Here is a 19,280-nt window from a genome sequence, read left to right on the forward strand (position 1 = left end):
TGTTAATTTATTTTGGAATAAAAAATTATTTTGAAATAGGGAATTTTGAAAAACTTGAAACTTAGGCATTTAAAAACAAACAGAAATTATTTTTTTTTTTTTAAGTTTTTTTAGCGAACGGTCATATTAAACTTAAGATCAGAAAAAATGAGTAAATACAATTACTCAAAATTAAAACGACCAGAAACTACTATTAAAGAATAGATGAAACCCAAAATAAACAGAAATTAAATAAACAATCATAGCAAAAAAAAATATCACAGCCAGTAATAAAAATAAATAAATAAATCTTAAAACGAGTAAAGCTTAAGGTGAATATGCAAATCAAGCTTAAAACGAGCAAAAACAACATTTTACTATTGAAGTATAAATGAAACCCAAAACGAACAGAGATTAAATAAACAATCATTGCAACCAAACATACAATAGGTACTAATATAAATGACTAAATAAATCTTAAAACGACTGTAACTTAAATTGGTTATGCAAATCAAATTTGAAACAAACAAAAATCTCTACTAACAAGAGTTTGGGTTTTGCCTCCTTCTTTCACTGTAAAAGTCTAAAACCTACTGCATCATTGGCACTTTACTGAAAACGAATTATATTACAAATATTTTCTTTTGTACTTATAGCAACATTGAAAATAAACTTAAAAATTAAAATAAAATTTTGAACTGATGAGCTTTCAGCAATTAATATCATTATATATCAGAAATTCAGTTTAATTCTATTAGTTAAGACAAATAGCTATATTTAAGACAAATATAGCTTCACTACAAACCAAGAGGTTGGATACTGCCCTTTCCCTAACTCCAAAATTCAAAAGCCTACTACGTCGTAGGTGCTTCACTAAAAACGAATTATATTTAAAATATTTTCTTTTCCAGTTTTGTAGCATTGAAAAAGAAAAGAAAATTACAGTTCAATAAACATTGAACTGATGATCTTTCAACTATCAATAGCATTATATATCAAACATTCAGTTTTATTTTATCTGTACTTTCCAAGACTGTTCATGACACATATAGTGTATATATATATATATATATATATATATATATATATATATATATATATATATATATATATATATATATATATATATATATATATATATATATATATATATATATATATATATATATATATATATATATATATATATATATATATATATATACATATATATATATATATATATATATTTTTTTAAATGAAAGTAAGGAGCAACATTAAAACTTAAAATGAACAGAAATTACTCCGTATATGAAAGGGGCTTTTCCTCCTCAACGCCTCGCTCTTTACGCTAAAGTTTGACTCTTTCTCTTTTTTTTAAACAGTGTTTGACTCTATTTTTAAAACAGTAAGAAACTTTAGCGTAAAGAGCGGGGCGTTGAGGAGGAAAAACCCCTTTCACATACGGAGTAATTTCTGTTCGTTTTGAGTTTTAATGTTGCTCCTTACTTTCATTAAAAAAAAACTTTTTTTTTTTTCATTTAATTTCTGGACGTTTTTGAATTAATGCATGTTTTGATCTTGGCTCTCCGCAAATAAATAATTAAAACGAAATTTGCATATTAATTAATTGCAATTAATCGGAAGATTTGGAGAAAAAAGGAGCAAGGGAGGAGGCCTAGTTGCCCTCCAATTTTTTGATTACTTAAAAAAGCAGCTATAACTTTTAATTTTTTACAAAAGTTTTCATTGGTAAAAAATATACGTAACTTACGAATTAATTTACGTAACAAACTTCTATATTCGTATGTTTTAATTGCGTGTATGAGGGGGTTCAACCCTCGTCGATACCTCGCTCTTTACCCTAGCGCAATCAACAAACTTTGATAACGCAAAGTACATTTGGGATCACAAATGCGCAATAAAGGCGGACCAACAGAGCATGTTTATAGAGCCTTCGCTCTTACAAGCGTTTCAAAAGCACTTATAATCTTCGAATTAAAATACGCAAGAAGCGCAGCACAAATACAATTTAAATTTAACGAGATCAGCACACCTATATTATCTACTATAGGCTTGAAATCTCAATTTGTGATCTAATGAGCCTCCGAAGTTGCTGCGACCATGGGGTGGAGGTGAGGATAAAAAGGGACAGTCCCCCTCCTATACGGAATAAATTCTCCTCATTTTTAGGTTTAACGTTACACTTTACTTTCATAATACCAGCGTAAACCATAAGTATTCCCAGAAATTATACGAGAGTAGATATCAATTTTACGTTTTTAAAAGTTTATTTTAAAAACTACATTAAAACTGATTAAACTATAGCAAGTTGGTACCTTTTATTTGAAATTACAAAAAAAGTGCTTACAGTGCCATCTATAAGGATTTTTATAATCTATAGAAATTATAATAGATAATATCATCTATAATAGATAGTTCATAGTATGCACAAAATCAATTGACGAAAGGGAGAACAGAAAGATACTTACAGGGGCAGACTTTTTGAAATCCCAAGCGGGTCGATTATGTCTCTTCAAAATATGAGAGCTGTCGAAATCTTTCTTTGACTGTAAGTGTTTTATCAAAGACTTGAAATCGTTCGTGTAGGTTTCTAAAAGGGCCATTATCTCCTAAAATATAACAAAACATATTTTAAATACTGAAAGATACAGCATTGGCTAAAGAGCTAAAATATGCAATTCTAATTTAACTTTTTATGATGAATTTTAAAATATAACCACAATTTTTACAAGACCCGTATTTTATTCAAAATCTTTTTTTTATTATAATAATTATTTTGTTTTTTTGCAAGATTTTGAAGTTTTGGATTCTAAAGAGGCAAAAACTTCATTCGAACAAGCTTAGTGCCCCATTAAAAAAAGTAGCTTTTATGCTAAAGCCAAAGTTACAATTCTGCTTTTTATGGCACTTGGTATTAACCAAGCGACATATAGCAATCGCAAATTCTGTCGGTCTGTCTGTCGGTCCCGGTTTTACTACTTTAGGCACTTCCAGGTAAGCTAGGACGACGAAATTTGGCAGGCGTATCAGGGACCAGACCAGATTAAATTAGAAATAGTCGTTTTTCCGATTTGACCATCTGGGGGGGGGGGCATTAATTCGAAAAAAAAAATAGAAAAATGAAGTATTTTTAACTTACAAACAGTTGATCAGATCTTAATGAAATTTGATGTTTGGAAGGATATCGTGTCTCAGATCTGTTATTTTAAATCCCGACCGGATCTGGTGACATTGGGGGGGAGGATGGGAGGGGGGAACCTAAAATCTTGGAAAACCCTTAGGGTGGAGGAGTCGGGATGAAACTTGGTGGGAAAAATAAGCAGAAGTCCTAGATACATGATTGACATAACAGGAGCGGATCTGCTCTCTTTGGGGGAGTTGGGGGGGGGGAGGGTTTATTCTGAAAAATTGAAAAAATGAGGTATTTTTAACTTATGAACGGGTGATCGGATGTCAATGAAATTTGATATTTAGAAGGATATCGCGTCTCAATGTTCTTATTTTAAATCCCGACCGGATCTGGTGATACTGGGGGGAGTTTTTTGGGGGGGGACCTAAAATCATGGCAAACAGATTGGAGGGATCGGGATGAAAATTGGAGGGAAAAATAAGCAGAAGTCTTAGATACATGATTTACATAATTGGAACGGATCCACTCTATTGGGGGGGGGGGGGTAATTCTTAAAAATTTGAACAAATAACGTATTTTTAACTTACAAAGAAGGGATCAGATCTTCATGAAACTCCATATTTAGAAGGACCTCGTAACTCAGATCTCTGATTTTAAATCTCAAGCGGATCCAGCGTCATTTGGGGGGGGAGGGGGGACCGGAAATCTTAGAAAATACTTAAAGCGGAGAGATCAGGACGAAACTGAATGGGAAGAATAAAAACCTGTCTAAGATAGGTCACTGACATAACCGGACCGAATCTGCTCTCTTTGGTGGAGTTGGGGGGGGGGGGGTAATTTGGAAAAATTACCCCGTTTCTTAAGTTATTTGTAACTTACGAAAGGGTGACCAGATCTTAATAAAATTTGATATTTAGAAGGAATTCATGTTTCAGAGCTCTTATTTCAAATCCCGACCAGATCTTTTGAAATTGGGGGGAGTTGGAGGGGGAAATCTTGGAAAACACTTGGAGTGGAGGAATCGGGATGAAGCTTGGTGGACAGAATAAGCAAATGTCCTAGATACGTGATTGACGTAACCGTACTGGATTTTCTCTCTTTGGGGGAGTTGGGGGGATGGGTTCAGTGATTTGGCGAGTTTGGTGCTTCTGGACGTGCTGGGACGATGAAAATTGGTAGGCGTGTCAGGGAGCTGCACAAATTGACTTATAAAGTCGTTTTCCCAGATTCGACCATCTGGGGGGCTAAAGGGAGGGGAAAAATTAGAAAAAATGAGGTATTTATAACTTACGAGTGGGTGATCGGATCTTAATGAATTTTGATATTTAGAAGGATATCGTGACTCAGAGCTCTTATTTTAAATCCTGACCGGCATTAAGCCTCTGATTTTGCTTTTAAATCAATCTATTGATTCTTAGAATTTTGTTAGAGCTCACACCATATGAGCTCTTGGCTCTTAGCTCTTCTTGCCTCGTCAAAAGTGCCATATGAGCTCTTAGCTCTTGTTTTTTCTACTCTTCAACAAAATACAGGGTTTTGACCACTCTAAAAAATTGGGCATAATTTCTAACAGTTTCCTGATGCAAACTTTGAAGCCAAATTGGAAACCTTGTAGCAGAACTGAGAATTTACCAGCAAAATAATTGTTCGATCTGCTACAACAGAATATAAATAAAGTCACAATACATACAACTCGCTCAAAGACAAATAAAAAACAATGTATAAAAACACAAGAAAAACAGAAATTTTTGTGCTGAAGTTGGAAGTAGGACTCTAATATAATTATTATTTTTTACCATCAACAGGCACAGTAATTTTTTAAAGTTTAGTCTTTCGCATAACATGGGATTAGGTCAGCCTAAAAAATTGACTTTAATTTTTTTAAAATTTTCTATTGCGAATTTTCAACCAAATTCGAAGCTTTTTGTAAAACTGGGAACTTCTAAGCAAAATCTCCATTCGACCTCCTAGATATTATAGATAGACTATAAACTTAAGTTTTACCCCTTCACTAAACATGGGATTTTGGCCAGCTTAAAAAAATAATTAATTTTAATTTTTTTACGATTTTCTAAGCAAAATTCAAAGCTTTCCAGCAAAACTGGGAACTTCACTTGCTGCATGAAATACAATTTAAAGTTCTAAAATTTTAGGCTGAATTTGGGAATCCAACCAATATTCCTTCATTATCTGTAGTTTATGACACTTTGCTTATTTATCGAAATTAGGATACCTAGAAAGTAAAATTTTAAAGTTCAGGAGTGATATTAATACAACTTTCTTGCAGTTTTTCTACACATCTTTCTACACGTCATTTAGATCTTCCTGTCACAAAAAGCACGAAGGAAGGCAAAAGCAAAATTAGATTTTTTAAATTAGTTAAGTGGATACACTCCTATATATATATCTTTAAAATTATGAAAAAATTTGAAACAGTGACTTTAATCAAAAAGACCTATGCATTTTTTGGCACATATAGACTGAATCCTAATTTATTTTTGGCTCTAAAAATAGTCCCAACCCCACCCCTCTCCCATCCGCGAACAGTCCCTTCCCAGGAAAGTTTTCCCCCGCGGAAAAGTCTACCCAGAACACCCCCAACCTGCAGACAAGTACCACCAGAATATTCTTACCATTCCAAAAGAACGGAATCTAGAATATTATGTTTCATCTATATAAAGGAGGAATATATTTAACAAAATAAAGGCGGAATATATAGTGCAGAACATACTATAATATTTATTTTCATATTAGTATTTCTTTTAATTCTTTTCTTCGTGTTTTGGGATGCTGGGGATTGAGTTATCATAACAGGATAAGATAAAGGATAAAGAAACTAATTTGTTTGCTTATTTGAAATAAGGAGTTACGACCATCTTATATTTTCTTGGTTCAGACTTGTGGCTTGACTTCGTGTTGAAATTAACCAAACAAAAGAAAAAAAAAACATACATCGACGGGAAAACTTTCTGACGCCCAAGGTGAGGAATCGTCCGCAATTTTCCACGTGCAGGGTGGGGGAGGGGATTTTTCAAAGGGGAGGGTAATTTATAGGGGATACACACCGGATGTCATGTGAATCTAAAAATGACAGGTTGTGGGCTGCGTTGTTCTGATATGGGTTTACCAAACAGGCTACTTTGTATAAATAAAATGAATGTGCATTCATTTGTGTTCTAACAGCCACAATTAGAACTCGTGCATAGTATGTTTTTTTTTGCTGTGAAATACCGAAAAAATAATAAAAAAAACATCAAACTTTGCAAAGCAAAGACTCTTACCCTTAAAGATTATGCCTAAAGATTATGTTTATGAATTTGATTTAATAAGTTGCATTACAAAGCTTTCCAGAACAAACTACATTTTACACTTAATAAAAAAAAGCCAAGCTTTTTAAAATAGACAAATACTTAGAAATGAAATTCCAAGTTCTCATACAGAGAGCGTATACCTATAAGTATTTCATATGAGGTGATATATTAATACACTGTTTTTTGTTAACAGCACCAAAATGGTAAACAAAGCAAGAACTTACAGTATTTGAAATGTGTCACTTTTAGGGTACTCCAAAGCTTTTATCGAAAACTATGATTCTAGTCTTTGCTAAACTAACCTACAGAAGCATTTTTTTAATCAGCCCTCCAAAAGATTGGGTTTTAACAACAGCAAAAACACGCTTTGTTTAACAACAGCATGTCAAACAGGCCTGTCCTTTTCTTTTCTCCTTAGAATAACCAACACATACAAAAGTATCAAACTGCTTTATGCTAAAAAAAAGCATTACACTTTAATGATAAAAATATTTTTCCTCCTCTCTCCTTCCCACGAACAATATTTGCATGTTAGCAGGTTTTTTTTTTAATAAATGATATGTACTATGTTAGAAACTACTTGGAAAATCTTAAGGTGAATCCCTATTTTAACTTAAGCTCAGTTTTTGGAAGAATAGTATTGATATTGTATGGTAATAGTACATAAGTATAAAAGAAAATAGTGTAGGGTAGTATAGTATATAGAATAGGAAATAAATAATATAGAAAAAATAAATATAATAGAATAAAAAATAGAAGAGTATAAAAGAATGGCATTGGAAGAACTTAGTATTAGATATGAGAAGCTACTGTTTTGTGAAACAGAATCTTAAAAGCAGACTTTGTGCCTTACACCAAGAAGAATTTATAGAATGAAAATTGAACAATACTTTTGTTTCTAAATACTGGTCAAATTGAAAAGAAATTCTATTAATTTTCCATGTACTGTGCTTTTATTAACAAAAACTAATATATTTTTGCTTAATTATTTTCAAGATATGAAAAAAAAAATGAAACCATTTTTTTTTCATTTATTCAAAAATTACTTGAAAATAACAACATGGTGCTTACTTTGCGATTTCGGGTACCATGAGAAGAATAGCATTAGAAATCTATTTCATACTGAACTTTGTATACTGACTTTGTGCTTCTTTATGCTGTTTCATGTACTGCGCTTACACTAAAAAAAAACTCAGATAGTTTTTGTTTGATTTTTTCCAAGATGTGAAAAAAATAAACCAAAATTTTGTTTTTTATTTTATTTTTATATTTTTAATTCATAGATTATTTGAAAATAACCTCCCTGGGCCTCATTTTGCAACTTTTAGCATCATATGAAGAATAACATTAGAAATCTATCTTATTGTTTTGAAAAAATTCGAATTCACATGCATAATTTTTTTTTTTTACTTTTTTATTTTGCACATAGTTTTGTCGAAATTGTCATTTTGAGTTTATTTTACGCTGACATGGTTAGTATTTTTTTAGATTAATTACTACTCAATTTTCGTATTTATGAAGAAAATATCAGTACAATAATAATAATAACAATACAAAACAGGATGACAAGTCTTAAACTTTTCACTTTTTGGAAGACAATTTAACCCTTTCAAAGACCCAGAACAGTATCAAAGACCCAGACCCAGAACCAGAACAGTATCACTTGACTTGCTAATGGAGGGGGACTATTTGCTTGCAGCAACTGCCTGCGTTGAAAAACGGGAATCAAAGTACTGCAACTATGCATTGTCAAACAGCAATTAAAATACATGTACAACACAACAATAAAAAGTGATACAATTTTTACACATTATAACCAATATCATACAACCAAATACCGATAAAATATACCTAAAATGATACATAGGGCAATTCTAAAAATCCTATTAAATAGGTGATAAAAAAAAATTATAGGGAATGAACCAAACCAGTAATCTTAAGAAATCTACCTAATAGGTTTGTGCTTAGTTTTCTAGCCCAAGGAGGAAACGTGTGATGTCCCAGAACAGAACGCATTGTGAATGCATTAAATGCCTTCTCACAGCAATTTCTTAGTACTTCTCTCTCTTTTTCATACTTTCCACAGTTAAAGATGATGTGACGTATATCTTCATACACTCCACATGTGTCACAGTTGGGGGATGGAGCCATTTTCCGCTGGAATAGTGTTGATTTTGTCTTTGCATGGCCACATTTAAGATAAAATAGGCAGGTAGAAAGGATGCAAGAAGTGAGGTACATTTCTTTTGAAGGCTGCTTATAATCATAGAGATCCAGGAGCTGAGTATGGGAAGAATGGAGCCACGCCTCTTCTTCTTCAAAAATTTTTGAGCTGATTGAAGAAAGAAGTTCAGGACCAGTAATAGGGGTTTGAGTGATCAGGCCTAGTTGGGAGGCTTGTTTTGCAGCCTGATCTGCTAATTCGTTTCCTGTTACACCACAGTGTGCTGGAACCCATACGAATAGAACAGATATACCCTTTTTTGCAAGTTGAGTAACCAAATTTTAAATCTCAATGGCAACATTTCTTGCTTGATGTTGCTGGTGTGAGAGGTAATCCAGAGCTGAAAGTGAATCAGTGCAGACAATATACTTCTGATGTTTGCTCTCTGTTTGGCTTGAAGTGAAAACTTAATTGCCATAAGCTCTGCAGAGAAAATTGTCAGGTTAGGGGGTAAACGGTATGAAAGAGACAGGCTCTGGGAGGGTATAACTACTGCACAACTGCATTTTGTTACTGTCTTTGAGCCATCTGTATAAACTTGAATGTATTCCTCATATTTTGCCAGCTTTCCCAGTAATATGATTTTCATCAGTGCTTGGGGGAGGCCCTTCTTTTTTTATGGTGATCTTAGGAATAATCAATTCCTTTGGAGGCACTGGGCAAATCCTCATCCAAATTGACAGTCAGCCTGCCGTTGTCTATGAACTCTTCCATGCCCGGAAGGCAAAGAAATCTCTGGACATCATACAAATTATGGAGAATTCCATTTCGAAAATAAAAATCTTAAAAATTAAATAGAAAAATTAGCTAATCAGCAAACCGATTAAAACCGATTAAAAAAGATCAAAATATCTTCCACTTATCAGGGAAAATTATCAAAATTGACATTAGATAAAAATTTAGAAAGAATTATAGAGGATTTAAATTAAAAATTAGAATTCATTAGAAAAATCTATAAATCCAATGAAGAAAATTATTAGATTAGTATGTTATTAGTAAGTTAACCTAAATGCAAAATATCTTTCACTCAAAGACTATAGCTGGAGATTATTAAATTTTTGTGTGAAAGACATTATGAATTATTTCCAATGGAAAATTGGAATTCATAACCAAAATTTAGAAAAATAGTCAGAAAAATTGCTAAGTAAAAAAAAAATGATCAGAAGTAGCAAAGACAAAAATTTGCCAAAATTTTCGAAAAGAAAGATCTTCATAAGAAATTTAAATATTTCGCATCAAAATCCTTTCTGCAAATTTTAGATCGGTAATAGCGTTAAAGGAGGGGATATCAGATGATCAGTTGGTAATTTTTTCAGAAAGATGATTTTTCTGGCTCAAAGATAAATATGCCATTCGATTTTTCCCTCAGCATTCTTTCCAAAATAATAACTATGGTTGTAATAATTATTTCCCACCCCCACCCCCTTCTTATACCTTGGTACAACATAGGCTATGCAAAAGTTTGCTGATTATGTTTATTTGCATTTAATGTACGTATTTTTCCTTCATAATGGGTACAAAATGTCAAATAACACAGACTCAAAGAAAAAATCAGCCAAAGAAAAAAAATCAACAAGAAATCAGAAAACTTTTTCAACCAAGGACTACATCCAGGCATTGAAGGAGAGATTCTAGTACTCAATTACAACAGTGGCGAGCATCATATTTGAAGAGTACTGAATAGCAGTGGAACAGTATATTAATATTTTAGGTAGCAAATTGCCATTGCAGAAAAATTCACTGATGTTTCAGGACGGGAGTTAAAAACACTTAAGTGGAGAGTTATTATGCAAAAATTTTCCAATATACCCTTTCGGATGTGTTGGACAAATCTTGGGGGCACCTACCTCTCTTATGTGACATACAATAAGGGCCTTTACTGCATACAAATTGTATTTCCGAAATTTAACAGGCAATATTTTTTCATATTAAGATTTGTAACAAACAAAAATAGCTAAATAGAATTTGCATGCAGATTGAATACACATACCCTTCACAAAAGCTGCAAAAGGTGAAGAACACTTGAATTGTCAAAACTGCAAAATTTATTTTATAGATCAAAATACTAACAAATTTACTAAAAAGTCCTCAAAAGGTAATGAATATACAGAAACTTTACTTTTGTCACAAATCCTCAGAGCAATAAGAAAAACATATTTGAACACTGCTTGCTCTGTGTATTTCATTCCATTTAGGAAAGAAGGTCTAGAACCAATAACTTGAAATACAGTTCTGGCTGGTACTAAATATTCATTTGAAATAGTTCTTCTAGAGCTGACATATCAAATGTGTCAGTTTGTGCAAGACGTAATTGTTGGAGATGTAGGTTATGCAGTCCAGCAAACCTTAAGAATGAAGACATTGATTGCTTATTTGTTTTATTTTTTTGACAAATCTGATATAATGATGGTTTTACACAAAGGTAAATGAATAAATTAGCCATTCTGTCAATACTCCTCTAGCCAATTCTAAGTGTTTTGTTCTTTTCAATTCTATTTAGTTATTTATGATCTATTTTTGTTTGTTTTTCTTTAGTCCAAAATATACATTTGACCTATCTAGGGTTGTGATTCCTGCAAAAAACATCTTATTAAAACACTGATCAAGCCCCTCAAGAGCATCCACTTGTAAATGAATGCCCAGTTTTCCATGGTTGCCATCCAGATAATTTTTGGATAAGATATCAATGAGCAAAAGTTTATATTTTTTCCATTGCACTTATTACATCCAAAAGAAAACTAACTTTAGTCTCTCTTGCAAAAACTTATCTTCAACAGCATAGAAAAGCCAATCCAAAACAGTTAGAAACAGTGTTCACAATGAAATTGATCAATGCATTGAGATAAAAACCCACTAGTGAAAGAAAAGTGGAATATACTACAAAGAGAGCTGTGGTAATTTCCCAATTTGGCAGCTGGAGGGATGGAAGAATGGAGTGTAAAGGAGACTTATCTTCTAGTTTGTTTTTTTTTCCAAAAACCACAAAATATAGGAGCACAGCAGCATTAAGGATAAAATATATCATGCATCTGTGGAGAAATATTTCCTTTGGTTTATATATTTCCTTGATCCATTTGTGCTTGCTGAGTTAATTTATTGGTTGGATCAGGATGAATAGGTTTGTAAGTCCTGATATTGAACAAAAGGTCCAGAGCTTCTTCATTATATCCAACTTTATCAGGAATAAAATACTGTTTAGCTCAGTCCCAGTGATAATGACATTCAAGTCTTTGTCAACTGTTTGTATATCCTTATGAGCCAAGTGAAAGATCAATCTCCCTCTGAGATATGTATCAATGGAGATTATCAAAAGTCCTTCTGACATAATAATAGCCCAATTTATCTCCTTTACCAAATAGATATTACTCCAAAACTTACGAAAGAATTTGTACAGGGTCAAACAGAATTTCTCCTACCCCCAAATTCTACTGGTATATTTCTCTCCTCTTCATTTTGCAGATTTTGCAATTTAAGAAATGAAACACTTGACCATTGCTTATTTGAATGCAAGATACTAATACCAGCACAACATATTCTTTAAAGTAAACTGTTAAAGTGCTTCAAACACAACACAATTTAACCATCAGTTAAAAGCCTGACTTGCTTAACCTGCACAAAGAGTACTGAACTCAAAATATATACTTTAATTATCTAATTCCTCAAATCCAAAGAGCTACTCCAGCTAAAGCAACAACATACAAATAAAACCGGGCTTCCAGATACAATTAAGAACTGATTAAGAACACAAAGAGTATTGAAGTGAAAACACGCCTCATATAAAGAGACAATAGGAAGAGGATTAAATAGTTTATCTGAAAGGCCCATTTCTCACCTAACAGAAGCAGGAGAATAAGCAGCTTGAGTGCAAATGTAAACTGCTTAACAAATAAGTTAATGAGTTACAATTAGAAGTAACAGAAAGAGAATATGAAGTCATAGGTCTATGTGAGGTATGCAAAATATTTTAGCGTCCCTTCAGAAAATAAACCTATTTAACTAAGTGAATATACACTCTTCTCAAATTCAGATAGAAGTTAAATGAGGTGTTGATTATGCCCATAATGACATTGATGATAATTTTTTAATGCTTCAATGTGATCAAGAATCATGGGTTGAGAATGTGTTTCTGAAATTTACTTTACCTAAAATTCCCTTAATTTACACTTTCTAGCAAGTAAGGTTGAAGAATGTATAGATATTGCTAGGTAACATTGACTCAATATTCATATCACAGTTCATGAGTGGACCATCACTATTTACATAATACAGGAAAGATAATAGAAAGATAAAAGAGGAACTTGATATGGTTGACTGGCTTCCTATGTCTTAGGGAAATGTTGAAATGGCATTTCTCTATTTCAAGGAAACGTTTGTCAGCCTAGAGCAGAAACACTCCCACATTAGTTGCATAGAAACACCCAAGATTTTACCTTACATCCCCCAAAAACTCAGAAGAGCATGAAACAGAACAAAAAGGGCAATGGGCTAGATATAAAAAAAACTTGTAGAGAAGAGGATTTCACCAAGTATATGGTGAGGGAAGAGAGAAGGTGACACCCTTTTTCTTGCCAGAAATAGGGTGACAACAAAAGTGAAGTCTACTTTTACCAAGTATGAAGAGAAACTAGAAGAGTGTTGAAAAGAAATCTTAAGTTGTAAAATTTGCAACTGAAATTGCAAAAGAGCTAACCAAATCACTCTCTACAGACTACAGTGAGGAAATGCCAATGAGCAACTGCCAAACTCTCCACCTAAGCCCATCTCTACTTTCATACCAAAAATGACACTTAATCAACCTTGCTTGCTACCTATAATAAGATAACTCAGCTTATAAGTAAAGGGATCCCAGTGGACTTTTTCCTTGTTGATAACATGAATATTTAATTGCCTTGATGAGGCAAGTCTAGGTTAACTATTACCTGTCAATTTATTAGCAAGCCAGAACAATATTTTATTATTATGCCATCAGACAGCATCTTCTAGATATCTGCCAATTTTATACATTGCCTCAACTTTATGCCTCCATAATTACAATTTAAAAGCGTTTCTACTTTCTCTACATTCCTCTAATTTTCATATGATCTATCACCTAAATAGAATAAAAACTATTCTATCCATTTTCTACAATGTCAAACCTCAAACTCTCCATTTTAGTATTCAACTGTCCCTGGAAAATTTCTCTCAAATTCTCATCCTAGAGTCTACCAATGTCAAAGCTTCCAGAAGGTAGTTAAACTTCATAAATATCAGCCTTAAATAATACCCTGAACTTTTTAGTCATAAAATGAACAATTAGTATTCTATTATTAATACCTTCCCAGCCTGAACAAGACTTAGCAGCATGCTTACTCATCATGAGCCCTACTCCCTGTCTATGTAGCCCATCCTTCCTGCCTGATTAAACAAATTCTAAATCACCTAATATTATGCTTCCTACCTGGGATACAAGTTTCTGAAACTCCTAATAAGTCCAGTTCTAATAAATAAATGTGAATATGGTTATTATTTGTTAATGCTGTAACATTCCAAGTTTCAATTCATATTCTTTAAGTCATTGAAATTACTTTGGCCTCAGGAAAAGCAATGGCCCAGGCCAGTAATGAATATATCTTCTCAAGTCTCTATATACAGTGCTTAAGATTGTCTAGAACTGGACAGCAAAAGTATAGATAGATTACCATCTATCTCCATTTCTACTGACCTGTGCATTAAAACAATTTAATAAAAATACAGTAAAATTCTAGTTAATTGACTTCTTGCTACCTCAGAAAGGGTTTAGGTTAGGAAAATGAAACTTTCAGGGATAAATCTACAGACTAAAGTATGTCCCAGGGAGGCATTTTGAAGCAACTACCTCCACTCTTTCTCCCCCTAGAGGGCCCTGACCTTTAAAAATATGTGTGTTATAAAAGTGAAACCTTGCAAAATAGATCTTCTGCTTAATTAAAGTACAACAAAATTGTTTTCAATAACTTCATAACTTTGTTCAATTCCATTTTATAAGGTTTTAAAGACATGCAAATACATTTACTAAATTTTGAAAAAAAAAACATTGATATGGCTCAAGATTCTCCTCAAATAACAGAAATTGCATTTTCAGAACTAAAGGCAGAGAAAAAGCAACTAGTAACTGAAAATTAAGGTAAAATGTTGTTTCTCCTCAAAGCGGCAATGTGCCCATTTTCTTACCAACCGTGTTGCCAACCTCAGGAACAAATTACTGCCAGATACCATTGCTGCCCAAACTACAGACAGCTTTAAGAACCATCTTGACAACAAATGGTCAAAACAAGAATGGAAGTATAACTGGGAAGCACTCAATTTGGAATCAGCAACATCAAACCTCTAGTCAATGTGTATTATTCAACTATGTGTCATGTGTTATCAACTCTGGAGTTTCTACAAGGAAAAATCCTTATATTGCTCCAAGCTGCAATTTTAAGGTAATATAAGGTAATCTCCATTTCTACTGACCTGTGCATTAAAACAATTTAATAAAAATACCATATTTATAAGTGGAACCCTGTCTATTTGTTCCTGGAACTTTAAGTAAAATTCATCTGAGTCACTACTGTCTCCATCAGTTGGTTATCCAGGGGGCATAGCCTACTATGAATGATATCATACACTTTTTAGCCATATAATGAGCAACTAGCATTTTGTTATTAATACCTTCACACCATAAATAATACTAGGCAGCTTCCTCATCCATCATGAGCCCTACTCCCTGCCTATGCACCCTATCCTTCCTTTCCTGGGTAAATTAATGCTATATCAGCTAATTTTATGCTTTTTACATCTTGGGTATGAGTTTCTCAAACTTCTAATAAGTCTAGTCTGAAGCATTGAAATTTATTAGTCAAAATTCTGATAGTTGTTGTCTGATGTTGTAGCATTCCAAGTTGTAATTTTCACATTCTTTAGATCATTGAAATTATTATTCTATCAGGAAAATCGATGGTTCTAGGGCCAGGGCAGGAACTAGCCTAGCACATATTTTCAAGTCTTTACAAAGTGCTTAAGCTGACTTAGAACTGGACAGCAAAAGTCCAAAAGACCTCTAGTTGAATAGAGGCTTTGTTTAATCTTGGTCAAAACATTATTTTCTATACTTGGTGACACATTTCTAAAAACTAGTCAAAATCATGTGTAGACAATCTCCAGAATATTATCCCTGACTCATTATAGGCTATATTTATAGCTGCAGATTTAATGCAGCTATAGTGAGGCAACCATAACAGATAACTTAGCTAGGAGAGGCTTTTCCAGCTCAAAAAGCCCACAAAAACAAACCAAACACATAAAAATTAACTAATCATCAGATCCCAGAGCAAATTCAAGTTGTCTATAATTTCCTTGAGGATTACCACTCCTCAAGATCACTCTGCAATGTTGTCAGCAGTCACAGTTTTGCTTAGGAAAACTTGTAAGAGGTCCACCCTGATGTCATTAGCCTATGAGGACATGTAAGCAGGATTTCCATGCTGGAGATAAGGAGGGAGAAAGAAACTTATGACAGAGCAGAGACCCCAAACCATCTCACAGCACTAGAACAGCTCTAACCTTTCACATACACCCAACCTTGTCATAGCATTTGTTTTTAAGATCTTCAACTTGATTTACTCCTGTAATTTGATTTTAGCCTCTGTATCAACAGACTCTTTTATACTCTTTTTTCTATACGTAGTATTTTAAGAAATTGCCGCCATCTATTGTAACTTGGTTACAAATATATCGTCATTAGAGTTGCCACCCCCTAGTTATTTATTACCATTCATAGTGATTTTTATGTTGCCTTGTGATTTTCTTCTAGCTAGTGATTTATAGTTATTTTTGTTCTAAAACTAGTGATTTTTCCTAAATCTAGCGATTTTTTCAAAATATAGCTCGTTGAAAAATAATTCAATCGAGTAAATCATACAAGAAGCAAACAAAACAAAAAACAGTTCCTATCATGTTCCAGATTAGCATTTATGCAAATATACCACCTTTGAAACTTTTGATTTTCCACCATATGCTCATATCAGATATAGACCTCAGAGCATTATTATCAAGATAATAGGGAAACTTAATAAATCGCTAAACTGCGAAAATGTTCTATACTTCCTATTTCACAACATTTGCTTAGGTCGAATTTTGTCTTCATATTTATGGGGGGTTTTCTATATGATCTATCAGTTCTAAATTAAATTTGTTCTATTAAAACCTTTGAAAGTGGATTGAATGGTGTATATGACTACACCCTCTACATCTGCAAATAGAATGGAAATGGAGTCATTGAAAAATAAAAAGATATACATTGATTAAATATAATTTTTTAATGAAAGAAGAAATCATAAAAAAAGAAAATAGAATTTACTGCTTTTTTACTATGATTTGTAATATAGCTAAATAGATTAAATTGATTGTAGTTTGATCACTGATGTCGGTTGGGAGCAAAAGGGTGGGACTACTTTGAGAATTGTCTAATGGTTTTAGTCTTTACTACTAATATCTACTTGAAACTCTAATAATTCTCAAAATTATCTTATTTGTAATTAAAACGCTTAACAAGCACAGTTAACGTCCTATTCTTTAAGTTCTTGGATGTATAGACAGATAGATAGATAGTTTATTTTAGCCAACCATCAGAACAACAACATGACGGAGTATAAAGAAAAAAAAATAAAAAGGAAAAAGAAAAAGGCGAAAAACAATACTTCAAGATTAAACGATTAGATTATATTCACTATATACATTCATAGCTCGTACATGACGTGCAATGGCAGGAAATCATAAAGGTGCTCAAGGGCACCTTTTCTAGCATTAGTTTCCTGTTCTACCACAGCTTCATGGGGATCTGGAATTTGATGCTTATTCAAAAGAAATGAGTTTCTCTCGAATAGCGGTATGCGCATCAAAAACTTCAAATATCTACAGAACGCGGACCTAACTTTTAGTCTCTCTGTTTCTGTGAACCATTCCCAAAGCGGGGAAAGGTAAAGGACATGTGGTAATGCCACTGCTCTGTACATCCTTGCCAAAATTTGCCGATTGTAAGAATACTTCAGCGGGCTAGTTTAGCATAGCTCACTCGCAGGTTAGACACAAGGGTATCAAGGCAAAGAGTTCATGCAGTTTTATTATCTCGGCCGTACGGAGGACCTAAATATTTGAGCGAAGAAGACGGTGCGATAATAGCAACATCTACGGATACAGTTGGTGCTGGTGCCTCTTGTTTCGCAGAGCTGAAAACCAGAAATACTATCATATCAAACAGTTTGTGATAAAGATCTGTAGGAATGGAGCGACGATATTAACCGAAACTCTAGAAACGAAATTTGATATCAATTGTTATATCATCGGCTTATTATGTTTACTGCAAATATATAAGATTCATTAAGCTTAGTTTTACCCATAAAAGGCTAAGGAACTGTAAAAATTTACCTGAAAGAGGGAGGAAAAACCCATTATAAGTCAAAGAATATTAATTAAAAATCAAATCATTTGATTTGCGTATCAGAGAAACCTACTGTAGTGGTTTCAAGTCCCTATCTGCAAAAATGTTGAATTTTGTACTTTTTGCCAGAAGAGAAATCACGGATGCGTGTTAATTTGTAGTTTTTTTTAGGGACGATCGTATCGAACCAACGGTCCTAGAACATCGGGGGAGGGCTCATTTTAACGAAAATTAAAATTTCTAGTGTCTCTTTTATTTGAAAAAAGAGCAGGCAGATACTAGCCACCCTCCCACCTCCCTTTTTACGCCAAAAATTGTTCGATCAAAATTTTGAAATAACCATTTTGCTTAGCAAAGTTAATAGTTCCAAAACTATACACTTAGATTTAATATGACCCACCTAGGGCCCGATGATAGGTCTGGGCATGAAAGTATTCTAAGGATAACTTGCTAGGGATAATAAGGATAATGTACGATCTATGAAAATCCAGGTTCGTAGCCACAAAGACAAATAATAGGTGACAGAATGCATTGGACTTGCAGAACTTAGGTTATATTTGTAAATTAGGGGATAGGGTAAATTTAGATTAAGTTAGGTTACTTTACAAACCCCCCCCTCCCTTAATGTGCAAATATATATCCCAAATTATATTATTATATAAAGTGAAGTACTATATTTTCATCATATTTTGGCCTATTCAATAGGATTAACATAACTTTAATTCTTGGGTGTTTTCCGGATAATTAACAAATACCTCTTTTCTTATTAAAAAAGTAACAAGACTGATGCTTATATCAGAATTCCTGAAGGGTGGCATAAATTTTTTTCATGAAAATATAAAAGGGGCCGTTTTTTTTAGGGCAGTAATTATACTAGCTCAATTAGAGTAAAAAGAAACTAGTTTCTATATTTTATGGAATAAAGTTGAGGCGTTGAATCTACAAGGAAAAAGAAATTATAAAGAAAAAGCAAATATTTCGATTATATCACAGATACCAATTTTTAGTGATCAGGGTATAGGCTAGTGATACCAATTCCGGAAAATACATTGAGGAAAAAAGGATTTTGTTTATTTTCTACACAAACATTTAAGAAGGCATTATTCAAAATTTCAAGGCTAATTTCAAATCATTCTAATTTCAAATCAGTCTAAAGGTATTTTTTTTACATCTAGGGGGTAATTTTACTCCTTT

General features: G+C 33.0%; 1 protein-coding gene across 2 annotated transcripts in view; it reads right to left on the reverse strand.

Annotated features, from left to right (window-relative positions):
• Positions 1–16,314, reverse strand: part of LOC136035538 (S phase cyclin A-associated protein in the endoplasmic reticulum-like) — a 598,516-nt gene extending 582,202 nt beyond the window's left edge. The window contains exon 1 of one of the 2 annotated variants that reach the window (XM_065717385.1): positions 16,211–16,314. The gene's annotated coding sequence lies outside the window, so the exon portion shown is untranslated. The remainder of the gene's footprint in view (positions 1–16,210) is intronic. The other variant, XM_065717386.1, reaches the window with a different exon arrangement.
• Between the last annotated feature and the right edge of the window lie 2,966 nt (positions 16,315–19,280).

The sequence above is a fragment of the Artemia franciscana genome, chromosome 14, assembly GCF_032884065.1.
Source record: "Artemia franciscana chromosome 14, ASM3288406v1, whole genome shotgun sequence".
Lineage (NCBI taxonomy): Eukaryota > Metazoa > Arthropoda > Branchiopoda > Anostraca > Artemiidae > Artemia > Artemia franciscana.